Here is a 13,761-nt window from a genome sequence, read left to right on the forward strand (position 1 = left end):
GTAGAGAAAATTGTTTATTTCAGTTTTTATTTCTTTCATCACATTCCCATTGGGTCAGAAGATTACATGCACTAAATTAGTATTTGGTAGCATTTCCTTTAAATTGCTTAACTTGGGTCAAACTTTTCGGGTAGCCTTCCACAAGCTTCCACAATAAGTTGGGTGAATTGTGGCCCATTCCTCCTGACAGAGCTGCTGTAAGTGAGTCAGGTTTGTAGACTTCCTTGCTCGCACACGCTATTTCTGCCCACAGATTTTCTATAGGATTGAGGCCAGGCTTTATGATGGCCACTCCAATACCTTGACTTTGTTGTCCTTAAGCCATATTGCCACAACTTTGGAAGAATGCTTGGGGTATTTGTCCATTTGGAAGACCCATTTGCGACCAAGCTTTAACTTTAATCTCTTGAGATGTTGCTTCAATATATCAAATCAAATCAAATGTATTAATATAGCGCTTCTTACATCAGCTGATATCTCAAAGTTCTGTACAGAAACCCAGCCTAAAACCCCAAACAGCAAGCAACGCAGGTGTAGAAGCACGGTGGCTAGGAAAAACTCCCTAGAAAGGCCAAAACATAGGAAGAAACCTAGAGAGGAACCAGGCTATGAGGGTGGGTAGTTATCTTCTGGCTGTGCCGGGTGGAGATTATAACAGAACATGGCCAAGATGGTCAAATGTTCATAAATGACCACCATGGTCAATTAATAATAATCACAGTAGTTGTCAAGGGTGCAGCAAGTCAGCACCTCAGGAGTAAATGTCAGTTGGCCGATCATTAAGAGTATCTCTACCGCTCGTACTGTCTCTAGAGAGTTGATAACAGCAGGTCTGGGACAGGTAGCACGTCCGGTGAACAGGTCAGGGTTCCATAGCCGCAGGCTCAGGCGTTAGGGCTCAGGCGTTCCGAGAGAGAGAAAGGAGAGAAAGAGAGAATTATAGAGAGCATACTTAAATGAACACAGGACACCGGATAAGACTGGAGAAGTACTCCAGATATAACAAACTGACCCTAGCCCCCGACACATAAACTACTGCAGCATAAATACTGGAGGCTGAGACAGGAGGGGTCAGGAGACACTGTGGCCCCATCCGATGATACCCCCGGACAAGGGCCAAACAGGAAGGATATAACCCCACCCACTTTGCCAAAGCCCAGTCCCCAAACCAATAGAGGGATATCTTCAACCACCAACTTATAAGGCCGAGTATAGCCCACAAAGTTCTCCGCCACGGCACAACCCAAGGGGGGGCGCCAACCCAGACAGGAAGATCACGTCAGTGACTCAACCCACTCAAGTGACGCACCCCTCCTAGGTACGGCATGAAAGAGCACCAGTAAGCCAGTGACTCAGCCCCTGTAATAGGGTTAGAGGCAGAGAATCCCCGTGGAGAGAAGGGAACCAGCCAGGCAGAGACAGCAAGGGCGGTTCGTTGCTCCAGAGCCTTTCCGTTCACCTTCACACTCCTGAGCCAGACTACACTCAATCATATGACCCACTGAAGAGATGAGTCTTCAGTAAAGACTTAAAGGTTGAGACCCGAGTCTGTGTCTCTCACATGCGTAGGCAGACCATTCCATAAAAATGGAGCTCTATAGGAGAAAGGCCTGCCTCCAGCTGTTTGCTTAGAAATGCTAGGGACAAAGAGGAGGCCAGATCTTGTGACCGTAGCGTACGTGTAGGTATGTACGGCAGGACCAAATCGGAAAGATAGGTAGAAGCAAGCCCATGTCCAAGCCCATGCCCTAGCCTTAACAGGAAGCCAGTGTAGCAGTATACATTTAGACCGTCCCCTCGCCCATACCCGGGAGCAAACCAGGGACCCTCTGCACACATCGAAAACAGTCACCCACGAAGCATCGTTACCCATCGCTCCACAAAAGCCGTGGCCCTTGCAGAACAAGGGGAACCACTACTTCAAGGTCTCAGAGCAAGTGACGTAACCAATTGAAACGCTATTTAGTGCGCACCACGGCTAACTAGCTAGCTATTTCACATCCGTTACACTCATCCCCCTTTTGGCCTCCTCCTTTTCTGCAGCAACCAATGATCCGGGTCAACAGCATCAATGTAACAGTATAACTTTAGACCGTCCCCTCGCACATACCCGGGCGTGAACCAGGGTCCCTCTGCACACATCAACAACAGTCACCCACAAAGCATCGTTACCCATCGCTCCACAAAAGCCACGGCCCTTGCAGAACAAGAGGAACCACTACTTCAAGGTCTCAGAGCAGGAGACCGATTGAAAAGCTTTTTAGTGCGCACCACCTCTATTTCACATCCGTTACACTAGCACTGGAGTAATATGATCAACTTGTTTGGTTCTAGTCAGGATCCTAGCAGCCGTATTTAGCACTAACTGAAGTTTATTTAGTGCTTTATCCGGGTAGCCGGAAAGTAGAGCATTGTAGTCTAACCTATAAGTTTCAAAAGCATGGATTAATTTTTCTGCATCATTTTTGGACAGAACATTTCTGATTTTTGAAAAAAGCTGTCCTTGAAACAGTCTTGATATGTTCGTCAAAAGAGAGATCAGGATCCAGAGTAATGCCGAGGTCCTTCAGTTTTATTTGAGACGACTGTAAAACCATCAAGATTAATTGTCAGATTCAACAGATCTCTTTGTTTCTTGAGACCTAGAAAAAGCACCTCTGTTTTGTCCGAGTTAAGTAGAACGTTTGCAGCCATCCACTTCCTTATGTCTGGAACACAGGCTTCTAGCAAGGGCAATTTTGGGGCTTCACCATGTTTCATTGAAATGTACAGCTGTGTGTCATCTGCATAGCAGTGAAAGTTAACATTATGGTTTTGAATGACATCCCCAAGAGGTCAAATATATAGTGAAAACAATAGTGGTCCTAAAACGTAACTTTGAGGAACACCGAAATTTACAGTTGATTTGTCAGAAGACAAACCATTCACAGAGACAAACTGATATCTTTCCGATAGATAAGATCTAAACCAGGCCAGAGCTTGTCCGTGTAGACCATATTGGGTTTCCAATCTCTCCAAAAGAATGTGGTGATCGACGGTATCAAAGCAGCACTAAGGTCTAGGAGCACGAGGACAGATGCAGAGCCTCAGTCTGACGCCATTAAAAGGTAATTTACCACCTTCACAAGTGCAGTCTCAGTGCTATGATGGGGTCTAAAACCAGACTGTAGAATTTCGTATACATTGTTTGTCTTCAGAAAGGCAGTGAGTTGCTGCGCAACAGCTTTTAATTTTTTTGAGAGGAATTGAATATTTAATATAGGCTTATTAGAAGAAGAAGAATGAATTTATTACTGCTGAAGTGAAAGCCATCCTCACTTGGGGAATGCTGCTTTTTAGTTAGCTTTAGTTTTTAAGGGTGCAACTGCATCTAGGGTATTGCGCAAGGTTAAATTGAGTTCCTCAGTTAGGTGGTTAACTGATTTATGTCCTCTGACGTCCCTGGGTAGACAAAGTGCATCAATTCTGAGAATTAGCACGACTTTTGATGCTCCTTGGTTGGGGTGTGAGCTGATTATTTGTTGCGATTGCAAAAGTAATAAAATGGTGGTCCAGGATTATGAGGAAAAACATTAAGATCCACAACATTTATTCCATGGGACAAAACTAGGTCCAGAGTATGACAGTGACAGTGAGTAGGTCCAGAGACATGTTGGACAAAACCCACTGAGTTGATGATGACTCCGAAAGTCTTTTGGAGTGGGTTTGTGGACTTTTCCATGTGAATATTAAAATCACCAAAAATGTGACTATTATCTGCTATGACTACAAGGTCAGATAGGAATTCAGGGAACTCAGTGAGGAACGCTGTATATGGCCCAGGAGGCCTGTAAACAGTAGCTATAAAAAGTGATTGAGTAGGCTGCATAGATTTCATGACTAGAAGCTCAAAAGACTAAAATGCCTTTTTTTTGTAAATTGAAATTTGCTATCGTAAATGTTAGCAACACCTCCGCCTTTGCTGGATGCACGGGGGGTAGGCCTCACCTCCTAGTGTAACCAGGAGGTGAGGCCTCATTTAACACAGTAAATTCATCAGGCTCAATCACATCAAGATTATGATCAGTGATTAGTTCATTGACTATAAATGCCTTTGAAGTGAGGGATCTAACATTATGTAACCCTATTTTGAGATGTGAGGTATCACAATCTCTTTCAATAATGGCAGGAATGGAGGAGGTCTTTATCCTAGTGAGATTGCTAAGGCGAACACCGCCATGTTTAGTTTTGCCCAACCTAGGTCGAAGCACAGACACGGCCTCGATGGGGATAGCTGAGCAGACAACACTGACTGTGCTAGTGGCAGACTCCACTAAGCTGCCTGGCCTGCACCCTATTTCATTGTGAAGGAGTTAGAGCCCTGTCTATGTTGGTAGATCAGATGAGAGCACCCCTCCAGCTAGGAGTCCGTCACTCCTCAGCAGGCCAGGTTTGGTCCTGTTTGTGGGTCCCAGAAAGAGCGCCAATTATCTACAAATTCTTTCTTTTGGGAGGGGCAGAAAACAGTTTTCAACCAGCGATTGAGTTGTGAGACCCTGCTGTAGAGCTCATCACTCCCCCTAACTGGGAGGGGACCAGAGACAATTACTCGATGCCGACATCTTTCTAGCTGATTTACACGCTGAAGCTATGTTGCGCTTGGTAACCTGTGACTGTTTCACGTCGGCATCAACATTGTTGGTGCCGACGTGGATAACAATATCTCTATACTCTCTACACTCGCCAGTTTTAGCTTTAGCCAGCACCATCTTCAGATTAGCCTTCACGTCGGTAGCCCTGCCCCTTTTTAAGTCTAATACTGCGGGTAATGGAGTTGCCAATGACTATGGTTTTCAATTTGTCAGAGCTAATGGTGGGAAGCTTCGGTGTCTCAGACCCCGTAACAGGAGGAGTAGAGACAACTCGCTGCTTAATGGGGAAAACCAGTTGAAAGTTTCTGTCGGCTGAATGAGCAACACCGGTTGAGCATTACAGCATTTCCCTCCAGAAGCCATGAGAAAGTTGTCCGGCTGTGGGGACCATGCGAGGGGATTTATACTAACGTTACTGTCTGTACTTACTGCTGGCACAGACACTGTTTTATCCTTTCCTACACTGAAATTACCCTTGTCTAACGATTGCGTCTGAAGCTGGGCTCGCAGCACAGCTATCCTCGCCGTAGGGCGATCGTTCTCCTGTGTATTATGATTACAGCGACTGCAATTAGAAGGCATCATGTTAATGTTACTACTTAGCATCGACTGTTGGAAGTCCTGATGAACCTTGTCCAGATAAGCGTCCGGAGTGAAAAAGTTGAATGAAAAAAATATAAACAGTAATTAAAAAATAAAATCCGTAAAGTTGTCAGGTAGCAAAGTAAGGTTGGCAACAAAACTCACAGCAACACGTAAACAAGTCTGCAAGTTGTGACCGGAAATGACGGTACATAATTATATATCCACATAATTGTCCTCCCTCATGATGCCATCTATTTTGTGAAGTGCACCAGTCCCTCCAGCAGCAAAGCACCCCCACAACATGATCCTGCCTCCCCTGTACTTCGCGGTTGGGATGGTGTACTTCGGCTTGCAAGCCTCCCCCTTTTTCCTCCAAAGATAACAATGGTCATTATTGCCAAACAGTTCTATTTTTGTTTCATCAGACCAAAGGACATTTCTCCAAAAAGTACGATCTTTGTCCCCATGTGCAGTTGCTAACTGCAGTCTGGCTGTTTAATGGTGGTTTTGGAGCAATGGCTTCTTCCTTGCTGAGCGAACTTTCAGGTCATGTCGATATAGGACTCGTTTTACTGTGGATACAGATACCTTTGTACCCGTTTCCTCCAGCATCTTCATAAGGTCCTGTGCTGTTGTTCTGGGATTGATTTGCACTTTTCGCACTAAGGTACGTTAATCTCTAGGAGACAGAACGTGTCTCCTTCCTGAGCGGTATGACAGCTGCGTGGTCCCATGGTGTTTATACTTGCGTACTATTTTCTGTACAGATGAATGTGGTACATTCAGGCGTTTGGAAATTGCTCCCAAGGATGAACCAGACTTGTGGCGGTCTACAATATTTTTTCTGAGGTCTTGGCTGATTTCTTTTGATTTTCCAATGATGTCAAGCAAAGAGGCACTGAGTTTGAAGGTAGGCCTTGAAATACATCCACAGTAACACATACAATTAACACAAATTATGTCAATTAGCCTATCAGAAGCTTCTAAATCCATGACATCATTTTCTGGAATGTTGCAAGCTGTTTAAAGGCACAGTCAATTTAGTGTATGTAAACTTCTGACCCACTGGTATTGTGATAACAGTTAAATAATCTGTCTGTAAACAATTGTTGAAAAAAGTACTTGTGTCATGCAAAAAGTAGATGTCCTAACCGACTTGCCAAACTATAGTTTGTTAACAAGAGATTTGTGGAGTGGTTGAAAAACGAGTTTAAATGACTCCAACCTAAGTGTATGTAAACTTCCACTGTATATATATATTTTTTTAAATTTTACTAGGCAAGTCAGTTAAAAACAACTCCTTATTTTCAATGACAGCCTAGGAACAATGGGTTAACTGCCTGTTCAGAGGCAGAAGGACAGATTTGTACCTTGTCAGCTCAGGGATTTGAACTTGCAACCTTTTGGTTACTAGTCCAACGCTCTAACCACTAGGCTACCCTGCCGCCCCAGTTCTTAGACATGTCCTTGTTTTCCATGAAAACATACATTAAATGAGTTACAAAAGGAATAAGAAATATACTCAACATGTTGACAAGGTTATAGACAATGATTTTTAATTGAAATAATAATAGTGTCCTTCAAACTTTGCTTTCGTCAAAGAAACCTCCATTTGCAGCAATTACAGCCTTGCAGACCTTTGGCATTCTAATCTGAAGAGTTTTCACCCCATGCTTCCTGAAGCACCTCCCACGAGTTGGTGGGAGGTGGGCACGTCTTACGTACCAACACGGTCAAGCTGCTCCCACAACAGCTCAATAGGGTTAAGATCTGGTGACTATGCTGGCAACTCCATTAGAGACAGAATACCAGATGACTGCTTCTTCCCTAAATAGTTGTTGCATAGTCTGGAGCTGTGCTTTAGGTCATTGTCCTCTTGTAGTGTATGGGTATGACATGGCGTTGCAAAATGGAGTGATAACATTCCTTCTTCAAGATCCCTTTTATCCTGTACAAATTTTCCACTTTCCCACCACCAAAGCACCCCCAGTGTCACGGGCGTTGTTGGTGGAAGAAGGTGAGGACCAAAGCGCAGCGTGGTATGTGTCCATGATGTTAATATTTAATGGATCAAACTGAACACTGAAATACAAACACGACAACCAAACAGTCCCCTCTGATGAAGACACACAACAGAAAATAATCACCCACAACTCAAGGGTGAAAACAGGCTACCTAAGTATGGTTCTCAATCATGGACAACGATTGACAGCTGCCTCTGATTGAGAACCATACCAGGCCAAACACAGAAATACCAAATCATAGAAAAAAGAACATAGACTGCCCACCCAACTCACGCCCTGACCATACTAAAACAAAGACAAAACAAAGGAACTAAGGTCAGAACGTGACACCCAGACCATCACACTGCCTTCACCATGCTTGTCAGATGGCGTCAAGCACTCCTCCAGTGTCTTTTCATTTTTTCTGTGTCTCACGAATGTTCTTCTTTGTGATCCGAACACCTCAAACTTAGATTTGCCTGTCTATAACACTTTTTTCACATTTTTCTCTGTCCAGTGTCTGTGTTTTTTTGCCCATATATATTTTCTTTGCCTAGAAGGCCAGCATCCCGGAGTCGCTTTTTCGCTGCTGACATTGCCACTGGTGTTTTGTGGGTACTATTTAATGAAGCTGCTAGTTGAAAACTTGTGCGGCGTCAGTTTCTCAAACTACATACTCTAATGTACTTGACCTCTTGCTCAGTTGTGCCAGGGCTTCCCACTCCTCTTTCTATTCTGGTTACAGACAGTTCTGTGAAAGGAGTAGTCCACAGCATTGCCTTCATTTCTCAGAACAAGAATAGTGGCCATTCTGGCCATAGTGGCCAATTCTGGCCATTTTGAGCCTGTAATCAAACCCACAAATACTGATTCTCCAGATACTCAACTATTCCAAAGAAGGCCAGTTTTATTGCCTCGCTAATCAGCACAACAGTTTTCAGCTGTGCTAACATAATTGCAAAAGGGTTTTCTAATGATCAATTAGCCTTTTAAAACGATAAACTTGGATACACTAACACAATGTGTCACTGGTGATGGTTGCTGATAATGGGCCTCTTTAAGCCTATGTAGATATTCCATTAAAATTCTGCTGTTGCCAGCAACAATAGTAATTTAAAACATTAACAATGTCTAAACTGTATTTCTGATCAATGTGATGTTATTTTAATGGACAAAAAATGTGCCTTTCTTTCAAAAATATGGACATTTCTAAGTGACCCCAAACTTTTGAATGGTAGTGTATATAAACAGTGTGTGTATATATATATACACTGCTCAAAAAAATAATGGGAACACTTAAACAACACAACGTAACTCCAAGTCAATCACACTTCTGTGAAATCAAACTGTCCACTTAGGAAGCAACACTGATTGACAATAAATGTCACATGCTGTTGTGCAAATGGAATAGATAACAGGTGGAAATTATAGGCAATTAGCAAGACACCCCCAATAAAGGAGTGGTTCTGCAGGTGGTGACCACAGACCACTTCTCAGTTCCTATGCTTCCTGGCTGATGTTTTGGTCACTTTGAATGCAGGCGGTGCTTTCACTCTAGTGGTAGCATGAGACGGAGTCTACAACCCACACAAGTGGCTCAGGTAGTGCAGCTCATCCAGGATGGCACATCAATGCGAGCTGTGGCAAGAAGGTTTGCTGTCAGGAGACAGGCCAGTACATCAGGAGATGTGGAGGAGGCCGTAGGAGGGCAACAACCCAGCAGCAGGACCGCTACTTCCGCCTTTGTGCAAGGAGGAGCAGGAGGAGCACTTCCAGAGCCCTGCAAAATGACCTCCAGTAGGCCACAAATGTGCATGTGTCTGCTCAAACGGTCAGAAACAGACTCCATGAGGGTGGTATGAGGGCCCAACGACAACAGGTTCACGCTGAGCACATGTGACAGAGTCTGGAGACGCCGTGGAGAACGTTCTGCTGCCTGCAACATCCTCCAGCATGACCGGTTTGGCGGTGGGTCAGTCATGGTGTGGGGTGGCATTTCTTTGGGGGGGCGCACAGCCCTCCATGTGCTCTCCAGAGGTAGCCTGACTGCCATTAGGTACCGAGATGAGATCCTCAGATCCCTTGTGAGACCATATGCTGGTGTGGTTGGCCCTGGGTTCCTCTTAATGCAAGTCAATGCTAGACGTCATGTGGCTGGAGTGTGTCAGCAGTTCCTGCAAGAGGAAGGCATTGATGCTATGGACTGGCCCGCCCGTTCCCCAGACCTGAATCCAATTGAGCACATCTGGGACATCATGTCTCGCTCCATCCACCAACGGCACGTTGCACCACAGACTGTCTAGGAGTTGGCAGATGCTTTAGTCCAGGTCTGGGAGGAGATCCCTCAGGAGACCATCCGCCACCTCATCAGGAGCATGCCCAGGCGTTGTAGGGAGGTCATACAGGCACGTGGAGGCCACACACACTACTGAGCCTCATTTTGACTTGTTTTAAGGACATTACAACAAAGTTGGATCAGCCTGTAGTGTGGTTTTCCATTTTCATTTTGAGTGTGACTCCAAATCCAGACCTCCATGGGTTGATACATTTGATTTCCATTGATAATTTTTGTGTAATTTTGTTGTCAGCACATTCAACTATGTAAAGAAAAAAGTATTTAATAATAATATTTAATTCATTCAGATCTAGGATGTGTTATTTTTGTGTTCCCTTTATTTTTTTGAGCAGTGTATATAATGTTATATATATATATATATATATATATATATATATATATATATATATATATATATATATATATATATATATATATATTATTGTTGTAATAATTTTGTATAATAATTTAAATTGAAAAACTCAAAGCTTTGAATCCAGATTTTCCAAATGGGGGGCGAGGTAGAGTTTTGTATGCGTCTATGGAGGGAAGTTTATCTAGAGTTTGTTCACCTCTAGTTGCACAGGTGACACTGGTAGAAATAAGGTAAAACGGATTTCAGTTTTCCTGCATTAACGTCGCCAGCTACAAAGAGGGCCACCTCTGGATGAGCATTTTCTTGTTAGCTTAGTGCCCTATATAGCTCGTTGAGTGTGGTCTTAGGGCCAGCATCAGTTTGTAGTAATAAACAGATGGCTATGAAAAATATCAACAAAAACGCTCTTGGTAAAACAGCTATAGCTGTTTCCAATTTCCAAATAGAAATGGTATTGAAACTGAGACTTCGACTAGTTACCCCATGTCTGACTTACTAAATCCAGTATATCTACATTAAAAAGGCAGCTCCCCTTAACACAGACCCTTTCTCTGCTCCGGTGTCTTAACCTCCCAATCAGTGCTCACAATGGGGTAACTTGAGTGGCAGCCTTGACACCCAGAAGTCCCCTATTGTGGCAGGGTCAGAGCCTGCCACAACGGGGCACTTGACATGTGTCAGATGGATTTGAGAGAGAGAGAGAGAGAGAGAGAGAGAGAGAGAGAGAAATCCCTCTGCAGTTGAGCGGTGGGAGCCTTTTCTTTAGCTGCCATCTGTTAGCAGAGGGCAGATTGCCTCAAGGGTCTTATACTCCCAGGTCACGGGGTCAGGCTAGGGAGCATGTCAATCCCTTCTCAAGCCTATTATAAGATCCTGGATGAGTAGACACGAGTGGAGCAGTGCAGCAGGTCTGAAGTCTAAGCAAAGCTCTTTTATCGCTTGTCTTCATTTCCACTGCAATAAGCATGTGTAGCCAGATGGAACTCCACTGTATGTTGTGCAACATGGGCTGCCTTTTGGCAAACCACTTATCCAATATTAGGCTTCACTGAAAAGGGAGATTTAAAAATAGTCCAGTTGGACATCGGAGCAGCGTTACATGATGACCGGTTGAGGAAACGTGTGTTTGTGTTTGAATAGTTGGCCAATGACGGAGGCCCGGGAGCGCGACTAAATTCCTCAGCTTCATGTAACATCCTGCACAATTAACATGGAAAAATTCCAACCGCCAATTTCACGGCACCAATAATGGGGGCCATTAGATAAACAAGCGGACACAAACAGTGACATACTGTGAAACACACACTCACTCCAACACACACACACACACACACTTGGACAAAGACACAGGATGCCCCAAAGTGAGGAAACTGAGTCGGTAGATAGGAAACAACACAGCGGGAGTGTGTCCCCCTGTCCCTGAAAGCACCATGATGCACTTGAACCTGCCCCCTCTGTCCCTTCCTCCCTGTATTTTCCTGTTTATGACTCACTTGTTTGGATGTTTTCCATTTTTCTTTAAATACATCTAAACTATGAAATAACACATATGGAGTCATGTAGTAACATTTTTTTTTAATAAATCAAAATATGTTTTAGATTTGAGATGGATTCATCAGACCAAAGGACAGATTTCCACTGGTCTAATGTCCATTGCTTGTGTTTCTTGGCAAGTCTCTTATTCTTGCCAAGTCTCTTATTCTTATTGGTGTCCTTTAGTAGTAGTTTCTTTGCAGCAATTCGACCATGAAGGCCTGATTCACACAGTCTCCTCTGAACAGTTGATGTTGAGATGGTTCTGTTACTTGAACTCTGTGAAGTATTTATTTGGGCTGCAATTTCTGAGGCTGGTAAATCTAATGAACTCATCCTCTGCAGCAGAGGTAACTCTGGGTCTTCCTTTCCTGTGGCGGTCCTCATGAGAGCCAGTTTCATCATAGCGCTTGCTGGTTTTTGCAACTGCACTTTCAAAGTTCTTGAAATTTTCCCGGATTGACTGACCTTCATGTCTTAAAGTAATGATGGACCGTTGTTTCTCTTTGCTTATTTGTTCTTGACATAATATGGACTTTTACCAAATAGGTCTATCTTCTGTATACCACCCCTACCTTGTCACAACACAACTGATTGGCTCAAACGCATTAAGAAGGAAAGAAATTCCAGCAAATTAACCTTTAAGAAGGCACACCTGTTAATTGAAATGCATTCCAGGTGACTACCTCAAGAAGCTGATTGAGAGAATGCCAAGAGTGTGCAAAGCTGTCATCAAGGCAAAGGGTGGCTACTTTGAAGAATCTCAAAAATTAAATATATTTTGATTTGTTAAACACTTTTTTGGTTACTACATGATTCCATATGTGTTAATATCTTCACTATTATTATACAATGTAGAAATTAGTAAAAAATAAAGAAAAGCCCTGGGATGAGTATTTGTGTCCAAACTTTTGACTGGTACTATATATATATATTTAATTTCTCTGTTTGTGCCCCCTCCCCCATACTCCTCTTGAGGTCAATTACATGTCTTTACTATAATAGCTACGGATTACCTCTGAATGTGCCATGAACACAACCTGTCATGATGTTCTCATCTGATTGTCAAACGATAACTTCAAAAAGTACGTTATCTTTGCACTTTCATCCAAAATAATTCTAGCATCCGAACAGTGCACTATGCACCCGCCAACTTACCATCAATTTCGCAAGTGGCTGAAACGAACTGTCTAGAGAAAGCATCTGAAAGCGCCCCTCTGTCTTACCACACATCTGCTTGGGGCCTCCAAATCACTAAGTCCGCCCCTGCCTTGGGCTTCCCAAAGTCAACAGCCTCCTGTGGTGGGTGTCCGGACATCATTAAAGGGCTAAGAATATGGGATGTCTGATGGAGTCCTGTGTGCGGGTGCATTGTTTTGAAACCACCCTGGTTTGGCTAGGGCTATTTCTGGAGCACTGATCGCCTCCCTCCCTGACTGTATCCAAACTGTAAAAAGACCAGGGATTTTTCACCCACGTGTCCTGCAAAATAAACAATGCCACTTCCAAGGCCATTCTAACATTTCAGTAAGTCTCTCTCTACTTCTGAACTGTCTTGCATCCTCTGTGAAATGCTGGAATGTTATTCAAACTACTAGTTAGTTATACATGTCATGTTTTATTTGGATGTCAGAAAGAAATGAATGGCGAAGCATTGGAATTACAGATGGTAATGAGTGATAAGAAACAAGGCAGCCTCCGCCAAAATGGCCCACTTTCAGCTGGAATCGGACCACATATTTTTTTCTTTAAGTGTTTTTTTTTTTGGGCACGTCCGCTCTTTGTCTGCTCTGCACTGCTGCACTCCGCTATCAGTCAGGGAAGGACACAGAATCCTCCCATCGTCCGTCTCTTAACGACTCCTGTGACCCTTTGCTGTGAGATTGCTCAGATGCAGTGCACTCAAGGGCCAGTATCGAGGTCATTGATTGGTCCTTTTGGTTGACTATTTGCATTCACATGCTCTATTACTCTACAAATGGAGCTGAGTGGAAATCTTGCACAGGGATGTTCATCAACTAAAACAAGTGAGTTACAGATTGGCTGAGCATTTAGGCTATTCAAGCACGCACACGCACGCACACGCACACGCACACGCTCACACACACACACACACACACACACACACACACACACACACACACACACACACACACACACACACACACACACACACACACACACACACACACACACACACACACACACACACACACACACACACACACACACACACACACACACACACACCTGTCCTTGTTTGCTGACAGACTCCCCAGCTGTCCTTTCATCCAGACC

The sequence above is a fragment of the Oncorhynchus masou genome, chromosome 9 (assembly GCF_036934945.1).
Source record: "Oncorhynchus masou masou isolate Uvic2021 chromosome 9, UVic_Omas_1.1, whole genome shotgun sequence".
Classification (NCBI taxonomy): Eukaryota; Metazoa; Chordata; class Actinopteri; order Salmoniformes; family Salmonidae; genus Oncorhynchus; species Oncorhynchus masou.